Below are 15,654 nucleotides of genomic sequence, written 5' to 3'. Positions count from 1 at the left end.
ATATTTTTGGTTGATTGTCCGTTTGCTGTTTCCTCTCCCTCTCTTTGGGCAGCACCTAGTTAGTGTCCTTATCCCTGCCCTACCACTTTGGCTCTGCCACTTAAACCTACAGCTTCGTCATGTTAGCAAAGATCTAAGAGACTCAGGAACAGTTTTAGAGGGCCTTGGAAGGTAAGAACTTGACTAAGAATAGAAACCAAGAGAAGAATTTCATGATGCAAATAAAAAATACATAGTCTGGGAAAATTACATTTCCAAAAGTTGATTTCCCCTTTAGTATTGTAAAGAAGCGGGTGCAACTGACTTCTAGAAATGAGAAGCATTTAATAAAGTGTTGATTCGTCAGTATGGTTTTAGGTGTTGGGTTTATATCCGGGAATAAGACAGAGGGAGTCTGTGCTCTTATTGAGAGAAGAAAGACTATAAATAAATGAAAAGGAAAATATCAAGTAGAGTTAAATGGTAAGGAAAGAATTAAAAGTGAGATATTGTGATGGGGGCAACTGAATGGTAACTTTGGATTAGGGTCAGAGAGAACCTCTCTGCCTCTCTGAGGATGAGAAAAGTGAGCTGAGATTGGAATTGTGAAGAAGTGGCCCATGTGGATAATCAAAGGAACAACATCCCAGTGGAGGAAGCAGTGGTACAAAGGTGCTAAGGCAGGAATAGAAAGAATGACAAAGTGAAGCAGCACAGTGAGGAGGAGAAGCTAAGAAGGGCAAGCAAGGGCCAAATTACTAGGGCATTAAAAGTCAGAGTCAGGGTAGTTGGGTGCAAGGATAGTGTGATATGTTCTGGCTTCTATGTTAAAAAGCCACTGGAATGTGGATGCAACAAAGATGTCCTTCAACAGGTGAATAGATAAATCAACCGTGGTACAATGGAATAATATTTGGTAATAAAAAGGAATGAACTATCAAGTCACAAAAACACATGAAGGATGGGATCCCTGGGTGGTGCAGCGGTTTAGCGCCTGCCTTTGGCCCAGGGCGTGATCCTGGAGACCCGGGATCGAATCCCACGTCGGGCTCCCGGTGCATGGAGCCTGCTTCTCCCTCTGCCTGTGTCTCTGCCTCTCTCTCTCTCTCTCTCTCTCTCTCTGTGACTATCATAAATAAATTAAAAATTAAAAAAAAAACACATGGAGGAAACTTAGATGCATATAACTAAGTAAAGGAAGCCAATCTGAAAAGACTACCTACTGTATGATTCCACCTATATGACATTCTGGAAGAGGCAAAACTATAGAGACAGGAAAAAGATCAGTGGCTGCCAGGGATTTCGGAGAGCCAGGGAGGAATGGGATTGGAGTACAGAGATTTTCAGGGCAGTGAAATTATTCTGTATGATACTGTCATGATCTACTGATTACTTTTTTTTTAAGTCATTGGAGCTAATTTTGGAGGGAAGAGTGGTTTGGAGACACTGCTGCAGTCCACATGAGGCATATGTGGCCTGTATTTTGGGGTGGAGGGGAGGGAAGGAAGTGGGGAAGATGGAGAGATCTAGAAATTGGTTTAACAGGACTTCTCAATGGCCCGGATATGAGATGAAAGAAAGCCAGTGTTTGGGGTTAAGCCAGTGGGTGAACGGTCCTACAGTTTACCTGTTTATCTCTGAGATGGAGAAAGGTGAAGAATGCTACTAGACATGCGCATGCAGAGTTCTGGGTTAGATCAGGACTGAAGATAGAGATTTGGTGGCCATCAGAATCTGGAAGATGTTTCAACTCACAGGACTGGATAAAACCAACTAGGAAATGAGTGTAGATAAAGAGAAGCAAAAAAAAAAAAAAGAGAAGCAAGCACTGACAGCTGATCAGCTTAGTATCAGAAGGGGGAACAGACAGGAATTGGCAAAGGGAGCAAGAAAGGGCATCCAGCAGGTAGGAGGAATCCACAAAAGTGTCATGGCAAAAAGCCAAGAGGAAATTTGCTCCTGCGCTGAAGAGCTGTATCTAGAATTGTTCACAAACTGAAGGGTTGTGTCTGGCTTCAGCTCTGAGAGATACAAACACCAATTCAGATGCAACACCCCTTTGAACAGGAGACTCTCCACATTTCCCCGGGTCAGTTCTGGTCCATCAGCAAGGGGACTACCATGCTCCTCCGCTGTGCACCAACACCTTGCCCTTGGGTCCTCACATTTAGTTTTCCTCTTCAGGAAGTCACACAAGCCTGTTGATTTATTTATTTATTTATTTATTTATTTATTTATTTATTTAAAGATTTTATTTATTTATTCATGAGAGACACAGAGAAAGAGAGGCAGAGACACAGGCAGAGGGAGAAGCAGGCTCCATGCAAGGGAGCCCGACGTGGGACTCGATCCATAGTCTCCAGGATCATACCCTGGGTTGAAGGCAGCGCTAAACCGCTGAGCCACTGGGGCTGCCCAAGCCTACTGGTTTAGAACAAGGTTGGCAGACTGTAGCCTGAGGGCCAAATTGGCCTCCTGCCTGCTTTTTAATAGCCTACAAGCCAAGAATGGTTCCTACTAATTTTAATGGTTGAAAAAAAATCAGAGGAAGAATATTTTGTGGCACATAAAACATTATAAGAAATTCGAATTCAGTGTCTACAAAGTTTGATTAAAACATAGCCGTGCACATTTGATTGCTTATTTTCTTTGGCTGCTTTTTCATGATAATGGTGGAGTTAAGTAGTTGCTCTGGACTCTATGTTGTGCAAAGCGTAAGATATTTACTGCCTGTCCTTTCCCAGAAAAAGTTTTCTGACCCTTGGTTTAGAGCACAAAATTTATATTACCATGTGTAAGGAGTGGTAGGCTACAAGCTTTATCTCTTCATCTTGCATTTTGTTGGGCACAGCTTAACTTGAAGCCTTTTTTTCTTTTCACCATAGTTCATGATAGAGAGTATTTCATCCAAACAATGATTTCTGAATTTCTGCCTCCAGTTGTGACTGACCTCCTTCCTGAGTTTCTCCTAAGTGCCTGCTAGGCTTAAGCTTCACTCAAGTAATCCTTAAGCTCATCGTGGTAAAATGGAACTAGCTATGTTCCTTAGCAAACTTAATTTATTATTTCTTAGTGTGATACAATAAAAAAATTTATATTTGGTCTTTGCCCCAGTTCCTGGCACAGAGCTTCCAAAATCCTTGGAATTTTCCTTACAAATCAAAACCACAATGAGCTATCATGTCACACACATCAGAATGACTAAAATCAACAGCACAGATATTGGCAAGGATGCAGAGACCTTCTTACACCGTTGGTAGGAACGCAAACTGGTACAGCCACTGTGGAAAACAGTTTTTGTGGAGTTTCCACAAAAAGTTAAAAATAGAACTACCCTACGATAGCAATTGTATTACTGCAGATTTACCCAAAGGATACAAAAATACTGAATCGAAGGGGCACATGCATGTTTATGGCAGTGTTATTGACAATAGAAAAATTATGGAAAGAAACCCAATGTCCATCAATAGATATATGGATACATACACATATAATACATAGTGGATATCCATATCCATATATATATATGGATCTACTATACACACACACACACACGTGTGTGTGTGTGTAGTGGAATATTACCTAGCCATCAAAGAGAATGAAATCCTGCCATTTGCAAGAACATGGATGCAGCTAGAGGGTATAATGCTAAGCAAAATAAGTCAGTCAGAGAAAGACAAATACCATATGATTTCATTCATATGTGGAATCTAAGAAACAAAACAAATGAGCAAAGGGGAAAAAAAGAGAGACAAACCAAGAAACAGACTCTTAACTATAGAGAACAAACAGATGGTTAACAGCACTGCGGGGGGAGGTGAAATAGGTGATGGGGATTAAGGATGCACTTGTGATGGGCATTGGGTGATGTATGGAAGTGTTGAATTAGTATATCATACACCTGAAATTAATATTACAGTATATGTTAACTAACTGGAATTTAAACAAAAACCTAAAAAGAAAACCTCTGAAATTTCTTGAGTGATAGGAGCATCTTTGTCCCTCATAACAAGCCTCTTTCAACCGTTCCTGAGTTTGTGCTAACAGGGTGAGTCATGGGGGCCCTTGGATAATTTCAAGAAATGGGCTGGCTGTACCAGAAAGACTATGCAACGGATTAGAGGACTGGGATTTCAGTACCCTCCATCTCTAGAGAGGAGTGGGGCTGGAGATTGAGTGGCCAGTCATTTAACCAACATGCCTGCAGGGAAATCCCAGACACCCAGAAAAACTCTGAAATGAGGAAGCCAAGGAAGTTCCTGGTTGGTGAACATATCGACTTATCAGGAAGGTGGTGTAACCCACTCTAGAGAGACGGAGGCTCCTATACTCAGACCCTTCCAGATACCCCATGCATCTCTTCATCTGGTCATTTATTTGCATCCTTACAATAAAATGGTCATGGTTAAGTATAATGAGTTTCAGTGAGTTCTGTGAGTCATTTTAGCACCCTACTGAACATAAAGTCAGGTTGTGGGAACCCCTGAATTTGTAGCCAAGCCCAACAGAAGTGTGGGTCACCTGGGGGCTGAGCGAAGCAGTCTTTTGGGACTGAGCCTTTAAGTTGTGGGGTCTGCTTTAATTCTGAATTGTGCTGGAATTGAATCGAACTATAGAATACCCACTGGTGTCAGAGAGTTGCTGTTAAAATGTATTTAGATAAAAGCTTCACCAATGCAACCAGTCACTCAGCGTACAAATCTGAGTTATTTTAGACTTCTTTGCTAGTCTACCCTCCACATTCAATCACAGAGTAGGGCTGATTTTGCCTTCTAAATACGTATTGAGTCAGCCTCCCTACTCCTAAGCTCTGTCTCCCTTTCCAGCTTCCACCGCCCTGGTTCAGAACCCATCACCTGTCCCATGGATGATTACAGTGGTATCCCAACAGCCCTCCCTAACACCAGTCTTGCTTCACCTCAAATTGATCCACTATGTAGTAACCAGTGATCTGTTGAAAAAATACGGATCCCACAAGCCCTTAAACCATTAAAGACTGCCCCCTACCTACAGCAATGATTCTCAAGCCTGATGATGTACATCACAATCACCCATGAAGTACTTGAAAAATATAGATGTCTGAGCTGCATCCATATTGCTTGAGATCTAGCTAGGTCCTACCTGAAGGACAACAGGAGAGCTTTTTCCTGGAGTTTTTGGATCAGACGCTTCAAGTATTGGTTCTCAACAATTTGGAATTCATGCTGATGAAAAATTAAATCACAGAAGTTTTTAGTTAGTCCCGACAAGAAAAAGTGAAATCTTTCACCTCACCACTTAAATAACACTTTCTGGAATTTCATCATTCAGAAACATTCCAAGTACAGGTGTCGTGCAAATCTTCCGCACCCAGTCTTTTTTTGATTCAGGCTGCAATTTGATGACTGGTCAAAGCTCACAAAACTTGAGTTCAAATTTCTGGGCCTCGCTGCATCTTACCTATTACAAGGTAAATTCTTAAACTGCCGGGAGGCATTTCTTAAGTAGTGAGAGGAGCCCCTTTCGACCAAAGAGGGAACTCATGCATTGGAATGTATTCCCCGGGGTCTCTGACTACTGCAGATGTGGTGGGATTCCGTGCCATTCTTTATCAGAGATGTTGTACAAAATGGGGATAATTCCGCAGTATCTCACTCCCATGGATTACCCATTCCTATAACATCCTGGGCAATTTAAGTGCTACTTCCACTATTTTAGAAGAAATCATTCATTTTATCAGCAATACACAGGTGATTTGACCTTAAACTTGGGTAATTACAGCAATTAAAGAGCTAATACCACATTCACAAGCATGTGCAGACCCTCTCTCAATGCCTATTGTCTAGAAACCATTATGCTGCGTGTAGCTCTCTTTCTGTTCCCTGTTTCTTTGGAGTGCTTCCAAGATTCAGTCTGTTATTATTTAAACTCTCTCTGAATGTTGGTATGTTGGTATTTTTGTGCTCTGCCTTGTATGACTTATGGATTTTTTTTTTCCTTCTTGGTGAGATATTTTCCATATCCATTCACAACCATTATTCATCCCACATGCTCCAAATATAATGCCCACCTAATCAATCACCTCTTCTGTATTTGAAAATCAAACCATCCTTTCTTTATTATATTGGGCAAATTAGTCAAATGAGTGTTTTCTAAAACTTGCTGCCTTTTTAGGGCCCTTGGCTCTCCGCCTGCCTTTCTCTATTGCCGCCTCCTCCCTTTTCTCCTCCTCCTGTTTGCAAACAGTATCCGTTTCCTTTCACTGGTGTTCGGGGTGGATTGTGATCCTCCCGACTTTGTCGTTTGCTTCCCTGATCACACATCCTTCCTGGGGAGCACTGCCTTCCCAGGGAGGCCTGGCGGCTGGAGCGGATGGCTTATGCCCTGCCCGCTCCCCCCCCCCCCCCGCCCCCCAGCAGCTCAGCAGCCCCTGGAAATTCAGCAGGGGAAGCTCTCCCATCTGACAGTTTTCCTTCCAGAAAGCAGCAACGGTACAATCAATATTCATCACTGAACATGACAAAATGCTATTGTTGATGGTTTGCTTGAGACAAGGTGGTGAAAAGAGAAAAAAGAAAGAGGAAGCTTGATACCTCCTTTTTTCCATACCTGTTCTCCCCCCAGCCAACATTTCCTTTAATTTCCCTATTTTAGGTTAATTTTAAGAAGGATTCCTTTGTTTTAAGAAACCAAGGTCCTTTTGTGCCACTACTGATGTTTTCTTTTTTTTTTTTCAATTAAGCCTCTTTGAGAGAGAGAGAGCAAAGCATCTGCTGCCACAAAAAGTCTTGAGGCCAAAGCCTGTTATAGAGAACTCTAACTATTGTCCTAGCAAAGCAAATGGTTCTTAGAATCCTGATTCTTTCTAACGTATGTGTTTATAAGCAATTAAACTCCAGTTTTAGGGAAGACTCACTAACAGCATACATTATTTTAATAGACATACTGTACTACTTTAAACCGTCTTCGCCATCTGCTCATCATGATTATAAATGCAAAAAGAACATATTTTACATTAGCATCAGAAACTAGTGTGATATTAGGGATTGAAATGCCCATATATGCTCTTTGTACAATACCGAATGCATCTGTGCTATTTTCCTTTTCTTTCCACAATGCAAATCAGAGAAAGAAGATGCTTGTTCCTTGTGGTATCTTTCCTGACATGGAAGATAATTTTTAGGACAGAAATTCATTAGAAGGGGATTTCGACTTACTGTTCAGCCAAAATGCTTTTAAAATTGTATGAGCTGATGTGGCTGGCTCTTGCTGGCCCTATTTGGCTATCTGAGCTCCTAGCCAATGAGGGAGAAAAAAAAATACACCAAGGGCAGTAAATCTACTATAATCTTCTTTACTGTCCATCAGAGATACAATGCATAATGTATAATGGTGTAAGTGTTTCTTCTCTATAAATGAAATTTAAAAGAAGCATGGGATGCACGTGTATTGGTGAACACTTAATACAGAGTTGAAAGGCATCTAGATTGGCACTGCTCTTTTTCATTTGCATCTTCACGGCTGGATGATCTTTTTAGATAGACACAATACCATTCTAATGTTGGAGGAAGCAGGGATGAAGCACTCTGTTCTATTTTCTTAGCTGGGCTATCAAAACATACTCCTCTCATAAGAAATGGTGGAGATGAGTACATTAGGCTCTCTACTAAGTATGATTTTTAGCCAGTGTCTAGAAATGGAGGCCAAAGGAAAGGTTATTCAGGATGAGTCAAAAGAAGTTCAACAGTAGGGGCTCCTGGGTGGCTCAATCAGTTAAGCGTCTGCCTTCAGCCCAGGTCATGATCCCAAGGTCCTGAGATTGAGCTCTACGTTGGGCAATCTGCTCAGCAGGGAGCCTGCTTCTCCCTCTCCCTCTGCCTCTCCCCCTGTTCATTCTCTCTCAAATAAATACAATCTTATTTTTTTTAATTTTTATTTATTTATGATAGTCACTCACACAGGGAGAGAGAGAGAGAGAGGCAGAGACACAGGCAGAGGGAGAAGCAGGCTCCATGCACGGGGAGCCTGACGTGGGATTTGATCCCAGGTCTCCAGGATCGCGCCCTGGGCCAAAGGCAGGCGCCAAACCGCTGCGCCACCCAGGGATCCCAATAAATACAATCTTAAAAAAAAAAAGTTCAACAATAGAGTCTACTCGAATTTGTTCTCAGCAGCAAACTGGATTTATTATTTACTTGAAGAATTCAGTTCACACTGTATTTCCAGTTCAACAAATTTAAGAACAAAGAACAATAACCAGCTCCCCTGGGTTTATTAACTGTAATTTCTGGCTTTTGTTTTGCATTCTGGCCATACTGGATGGTACCGAATGTTAAAGACGTGGGGAGCTTTATCATTTCAGGATGAGAAATGTTATTAGTTATGAGTAGCCGTGGACTCTGAGCAACCCCGCAGAGCCAGGTGATCATCACCAAAGGTGACTGACCCCCAGGTGGGCAGGGTGGAGACCTGCCGTGGTCACGGAACAGCTTCTGGATGCAGAAAGCCATTGCTGTTCTCTCTCCTCAAATCCAGGTGAAAACCAATATACAAACAAAAGCACTTAAAATACAGTTCCCTACAAGAAATTTCTGGTTTCCCTTGGAGCAGCACCATTTTGCCATTCCGTTAAAGATGACCTTCTGGCCGTGGGTGCTGTTGTTTTATGTAAACACTCAGCTTTTTGAGTCCTTGCTTCCTAAGCTAACCCAGCTATGAAACCAAAGTACCACACTCGCCATGTTCCTCCCTGCCGGGAACTGTTCAGTGGCATCTTCAGCCAAAAGTTGTGAGGTTGCCGCTGAAGCCTCTGTCGGCAAGGTCTGCCAGCTTTTCTTTTTAACTCCGGGATCTCTCTGATCCTTCCAGTATCTCTGGCCTCCCATGCTCCCCAAGAGCTCCCGGGGGGACTTCTGAATCTCCACATGCAGCCTGTGAGGATCTCCCACTCAGACCCTCTCTAGCGAAGTGCATCTACTGGCCATGTTCTCCCACAGCGGTGCTTGTTGGCTTAGGGACCCACAAGATGCCTCCTCCCTAGACTTCAACAGAAAGCCCCAAGCCCCCTACAGTGACCTCGGGTTCTATCATTTGGCGCTCTCTCAAGCCGAGGGCTCGAAGACACAGGTGCTTTCTCACATGTGTAATTAGTGCTTTAACCCCAGGCCTGTATCTCCTAAACGCTTCTTTCATCCCCACAGCCGACACCCCCTGTCCTTGGAGCAGCTTTTCTCCTCCCAGGGTTTCAAGAACTGCCCCCCCCCCATTCCCTATGGCTAATTGTCAAAACTCTACTCCTCTAACTTTGGGTCCCTGAAGTCCACTGACTCTTCCTTACTTCAGCAAAGCTTGGCTCTCACAGACAAAAGCCTCACGACTCTGGGATCTGAAATAGGAAGAAATACTGTCTTTTCTACAAGGGCTAGGTTCTGCCCTTCTTTAAGAGACAGATTGCTTCGGCTCCAAGGGATGGAAGATGGCAAAGCAGCAAGAAACTGGGGGCTGAAAATCACCCCTTACAATAATATTAAGACCCCATTCAAATTCCATCTTTGCTAATCGCACAGATTACATATGGTCTCTACCACCTCTGAACTCCTGTAGCAGACAGTCCTCAAACAGAGCCTTGGGAGGCTTGCCTGTGGAAGTTTCTCTTATCTCTCCAAAGTACACGGGGATCCCTTTCTCCTTCATCTTCTTCATTGTGCCTGATGCCATGCCTCTTCACATCGGTGTCATTGGGAGCTCCAGAACGAGAAGCATTGCCTCCTTCCCAATAGACAGCCTTCTGGTGTCTCCCTGGGCCTGATTGTGGGTGTCACCTGGAGGGAAGCAAGGCATGCAGGTGGTGCTAAGAAACCGATGAAAGACCCTAGAGGTGAGTCCGTGACTAGTCCAGGTCTTGCTTTTCACATTTGTCCAGCTTTTTGGATCTTTCAGATTCCGTGAAGTCCAGGGCCACAGCAGCGCCTTCATGTCAGCCACCAATGAGCTTGATTTCTGGACTCTAAGTACAGTTGCTAAGAGGAAAAGCTTTGATATAGAGGAAGTGGACCCTTAGTCACTGCAGTCTTCCAGTGCCACCAAATTTGAAATTTGGAAGAGTGGTTGAATGAATATGGTACACTGGTTGCAAAGAAATGCTGTCCTTTTTCCAAAGTCTCTTGGGCTTTGGACTTACAGGACTACTAAATCCTGTAATTTAAACAGTGTAAGTAAAATATTGTTCAGAACACTTTAAACTGTTATTTTGACTTAAAAAATAATAATTCCTGCACCTAGCCAAAAGAAATTGAGTGATACTAAAGATTACATGTCCCTCTCGTTCCAAATTCCCTTCTGCTTTCTCCTCCAGAGGCAAATGCTATTAATAGCTTCTTTCTTATCCTTCCAGAAAATTCCTGTGCACACAGAGGGTACATTTATGTAGATACATAATATGTATAGAACTTTTTTTTTTTAAGAGAGAGAGAGCATGTGCATGCACATGCACAGGAGCCTGGGGAGGTGGGGCAGAGGGAGGGTGAGAGAACCTCAAGCAGGCTCCATGCCCGGTGGAGCTCTGAGATCATGACCTGAGCCAAAATCAAGAGTCGGATGCCTAACCAACTTAGCCACCCAGGTGCCCCTATAACCCTCTTTTTTTAACCACAAAAGTGAGCATACTTTTTACACTGTTACAAACCTTGCTTTCTCCACTTAGAAATGAATCTTGAGTGTTTTTATAGGTCAATATGTACAGCTCTCACTGTTCTTTTTAATGAGTGCTTGCTATTGCATTATTTGAATGTCTCATAATTTATTTGACCAATTCTCTACTGAAGAACATTTAGGTCAATTATATTAGCAAGAATTTCTATAAATAAATTTCCTAAGTCAAGGCCTCAGGTTATGCTAAATTTAGATTGGCTCAAACCACTGCACACTTCAACTTTTACAATCCCTTGGGGATTGGAAGTGTTACTGGCCCTTTTCTGTGTATAAGGAAAACTCCGTGGAGGGGTAGCTTTTCCTGGGCTAATGAGGGACATAGAAGCCCTCAAGGTGTACATGTAGCTTTGTTTTTTTCCTTCTTCCAGCGTTGGCTTAGTTGGCCTGTTGGAGCAATGTGATCTGCTACCCTGTCCTCAGACTATCCTGATTCTGCTCTGCTCACTGCCGGAGCCTGTGTTCTCAATCCACTTCATGTGTTTCGCATTTTTGTATCCACACTGTCTTACTTGACCTCCAGAAACTGTTGATGCCAGCCTTTTGGAGGTAGTTTTTCTCCACTTCTGGGACCATGTGTCCCCACCCTCCCACGAACCCCCACCTCCACCCCCACCCTTACCCCATGGTTGATCTCTAACTCTAAGGCTGCTCCTCCCCTCGGCCTCTGTTGTTGGCTCCCTCTACTCTTCTCTGCCTGTAGCGGTGGACTATTCCAAGGCTCTGCAATTAGTAATACCTGCTTCTCTAGCCACACTCTCCTCTCTAGGGGATTGTCAATCCCACCATCTGACATGGTTGAGCAAAGAAAACACCCAGGAATCATCCTTGGCTCCTCTCTTTTTCTTATATCTGGTGTCAATAAGCCCATCAACTCTACCGTTGCTACTCTAGTCCAAACCATACTTGTCATCAGCAGCTAGATTGGGCTGAAAACAAGGAAAAGCAGCAAGGGAACAATTAGCCTAAGGAATACAAATGTGGTCAGTATGGACAATAGAAAGGCTGGTGCGTCTCATGAGCTTTTTGTTCTAATCTGAACAAGATCCCATTTCTAGCCATGGCTTCCAATGGGGAGAAAGGACAAGTCAAGTCATGAAGTGACCACTCATGGCACATCCAGTCATTGCCTGTTGCTGCCCCCTGCAGCCCACCTGGAAATGTATCAGTGCCAGGAAGGCACAGGTCAAAAGGGCTGTGAGACAGGTCTGGAGCTGCACCATCTAATGGGGTAGCTGCTACCACACGTGGCTGTGAGCCTTTGCATTGTGTGTTTTACACGTCCAGTACATCTCCGCTCCCTTTGCTGGTGGGAGCGGAGATGTACTGGACGTGTAAAACACACACCAAATTTTAAAGACTTAAGGCAACAAGGAAAAAAAGAATGTGAAGTGCCTCACTAACGATTTTTAAGTTGATTATATGTTGAAATAATAAAATTTCAGATGTATCGAGTGAAATAAAATATTAATATTGAATTGAAAGTAATTTCACCCGTTTCATCTTTTTTAATGTGGCTCTTAGAAAATTTGTATTTCATTAAGTGGATTGCCATTATATTTCCATTGGACATCACTAGTCTAGAAGGTCTGGTGACTGGGGGTTTTAAGAATCCTAATAGAGCTTTTACATTTTAATGACACACTGTCCCCATAATTCCTGAGAAGTTTACATGGTTCAAGAAATGTTCAAGGAAAGAAAACTGTAATAGAATAATCTTCAGAGTCCAGACCTCTCATGGAAGTGCATCTTTGTCCTCTAGGAAGGAGTTTAATTTCCAGACACCATTCACTGGGTTATTGAGCAAACATGCTTTGAGCACTTACTGTGCGCCTGACACAGTGAGACGGTGATGCATGGTCAGGTGGAAATGAAAATTTCCTAACCTTCAGGAGTTCATTACCCCTGAGAAACATCCATAAATACACATCCATAAGAATTATTTTAGAGCACCTGGGTGGCTCGGTGGTTGAGGTCTGCCTTTGGCTCTGGTTGTGATCCCAGTGTGATCCCAGGATCCTGGGATCAAGTCCCTCATTGGGCTTGCTTCTCCTTCTGCCTGTGTCTCTGCCTCTCTCTCTCTGTGTCTCTCATGAATAAATAAATAAAATCTTTTTTTTTTTAAGGAATTATTTTAACAGGAGGTTGTACAAAGTCTGAGGAATGTCCATTAATTTGGAGCCAGGCCTGGCGAATAAAATAGATGATTAAGGTGAGGTTCAAAAGGGAAGTTGAGTGCAAAGCCATGAAACTGCTTGCTTGGGGTGGCGGATAAACAAGATGGCAAACAAGATAGCCCGAAAAAGTGAGCAATAGCAGCATCATTGTTTGTTTGAATAAGTGTTATTTAGCCTGCTGAAGTGACTGCTTGGTAAGCGACAGTTTTTACCTAATCTTTTATGTATTTATTAGCATGTTTGTAAAAATGAAATCCTATCCCCATGTCCTGTTCCCACTGCCGCCTCTCAGTCCAGCAGGCCCAGGACCAGGAGTGGAGCCTTAGGAGGCTCAGCTTCCAGGGGTGGGGGCATCTTGTAGGAGATCCCTAGGGGGCTGGAATGGGTGGGGACCAGCAGTGCCTGTCTCCATCCCTCCTCCTCCTCCTCCTCCTCCTTAGGGAAGTGCTGGCGTCATCTCCAGATGCCCTCCGATCTAGGCCACTGCAGCCTATGCAATAGGACAGCTAGGACATTGCTCCCATCCCAACACCTACTGTGTGAAATCCAAGGGAATGCTACAAGGCCCACTCTCATACGCCTCATACACAGTGCTGTTTAAAGGAAAAGATTTTGGAAAAGGAATTACTTTGGTGATTCAGACAGACTAGTAAATACACAGGAGACCCACCTATCATGCAAGGCTCTGACCACATGGGCGAGAGTGAGCAGAACCAAGCTTCAGCGCCCCAAATTAGAGACTTGACTGATTGATGTGCGGTCACACAAACATTTTCTCGTGCCGGTACACGGTGGTGACAACATCGCACCGAGAGTGGCTGGTCAACTCCGGTGCAAACCATTAACCACATTAGAGAAAATAGCTCTGGAGAGGTATCGCTCAACGGTTTTTAACTTCGAAAGATGTCACGAGAAGAGCCACAAATTATTATTGCTGACAATTTGTACAATTTGTCCCTGGTGAAATGTGTGTGTCCCTACACTGCACCATTTTACATAACAATATGAAATATTAAAAGGGAAAAACGTTTTGTAATAAACAGCAGTTTTGCTGATTGCGGCTGATTATGTTAAGCAGCTTGTACTGTGGGTGTCAGAGGAGACTTAATAGCTCCTATAACTAATCTCCGCGGCTGACCTCTCCCCTCCGCTGATGAAGCCTATTCAAAAACCTGCTGCCCTTTCTCATTTTCAGATCTTATATTTCTGAACTGTTTTGATCATGCATATATTTGCTAAAGTTGTGTACAGGATTTGTGTGCGCGTGTGTGCCTATGTGTTGAAAAATATATAATGCAGAAAGAAAGATTCCTGCCAAGTCTGTCCTCTGCATTATTAAAAGCAAAACTACGTAAAGACTCAAAACATGCATGTTTACAACATTCTTATCAGATGCCAAAATGCCCTTAATTTTGGCCAAAGGCTGTTCCCAGGAACGAGGGGGCCAGTATGAAGGAATACAGCGCCAAATTTTTTTACTCCACCTTTAAAATAAAGGGCAAGGATGTCTTTCTGGGGAAGAATGTCATCGTGGTCATTTCATCAAGCCTCGATGGCTGGTACTTAGAAGCAAAGTGCTATTCAATCATAAAGCAATTTCATTTTTCTGATAAAAGTTTTTGATTTAAATGGGATTTCATAGAGAACATTCTGGAGTGTAGAGAACTCCTCCATCGATAAGTACAGATAAATATGTAAGTGCATATGTGTAAGTGTCTCTAATTCACAGTTTGCTCTTCCTCTTTTCCCCAGATCCGGAGATGTTTACAAAACGGCAGGGGGGTAAATGTGGGGGGGATGCAGTAAGCAAAGCTGTGAAAAGAGCGGAGGCGAGGTCTACCCCCACATTATGCAAATGTAGCCATCCTGGGGACATAAAGACAAAAGAGGGAGGGGGAGAAAAAAATCAATAATCCAAAAAGTAAAGTGCCTGCATGCGACTTGCTAGGGAAAAGGGTGGACTCAGTACAACAAGGTCACCAAAAGGTACCGCTTTCTATGAGACCAAATCCTGGCTGAAGCCAGCTGATAAATATTTCCTGTAGGATTTGAAGCAGGTTGCCACCAGCAAAGCGAAAATCCCTAGGGGGCAGTACATAATTAACAATTTGAAGATGTGTCATTGTCTCAAAGGGAGCCAGGGAAGCCTACCCCAAAAGCACAAAACCCGAGTTCCCATATTAATCTCACGGTTCCCACATAGACAAACGTCAGTGTCTCCCCAGAGGCCGGGAAGGTTCCTTTGCTCTTGGCTGGCAAACGTTTCCTGGTTAATGGTGTCATTTCCCTGTAATTTTCTATCAGCACCACCAAACTTGTTCCTCTAGTCTGAGTTTAGGAAAGCCAAAGAATCTTTTTCTTTTTTTTTTCTTTCCTTTTTTTTTTAAACAAAGAAACAAAATCAGGACTGAAAGGAGAAAGCTGTTTAGACAGTGCCTGTCCCAGTGTTCAGAAACTTTTGCAACAGTGACTTCCTCTTAAAACTTTCTTAAACCTGCCCTTTGGTTAAATCGGCCCCAGAATGAAAACCAAAGCTCAGGAGGCATGAACAGAGACAGGAAAGAAAAGAAGTGCTGAAGAGACTTGGGTGTGGTTTTTACATTTCTTTCATTTGTTTCAAGACAGGTTGGGGTTTGTAGGGAAGAAGAGGTTGGTTATTAGCTCCCAGAGAGGAAGGATCAACAAAGAAACAGTAAACCTTGTATCTTGGGGTGACCCTGGAGTTTATTGAAGAGAAGTCAGCAATGTTTCCCAAGAGGGTGCCCACTGGGCAGCACGGTTCTGGGTTGTGGCCGGGGCTGCACCTGAGAAG

The 15,654-nt window shown here is 43.2% G+C and overlaps 1 long non-coding RNA gene across 3 annotated transcripts in view; it reads right to left on the bottom strand.

The window, feature by feature from the left end:
* The window catches only part of LOC140624597 (uncharacterized), a 35,792-nt gene that overhangs the window by 15,904 nt on the left and 4,234 nt on the right, over positions 1 to 15,654 (bottom strand). For all 3 annotated transcript variants that reach the window (XR_012024066.1, XR_012024068.1, XR_012024067.1), the window contains exon 3: positions 5,101 to 5,183. This is a non-coding gene — a long non-coding RNA (uncharacterized lncRNA). The remainder of the gene's footprint in view (positions 1 to 5,100; positions 5,184 to 15,654) is intronic.

Source organism: Canis lupus, chromosome 34 (assembly GCF_048164855.1).
Source record: "Canis lupus baileyi chromosome 34, mCanLup2.hap1, whole genome shotgun sequence".
NCBI lineage: Eukaryota > Metazoa > Chordata > Mammalia > Carnivora > Canidae > Canis > Canis lupus.
The sequence above is the reverse complement of the archived record's forward strand: the minus strand, read 5'-3'. Positions and strand labels throughout refer to the sequence as shown.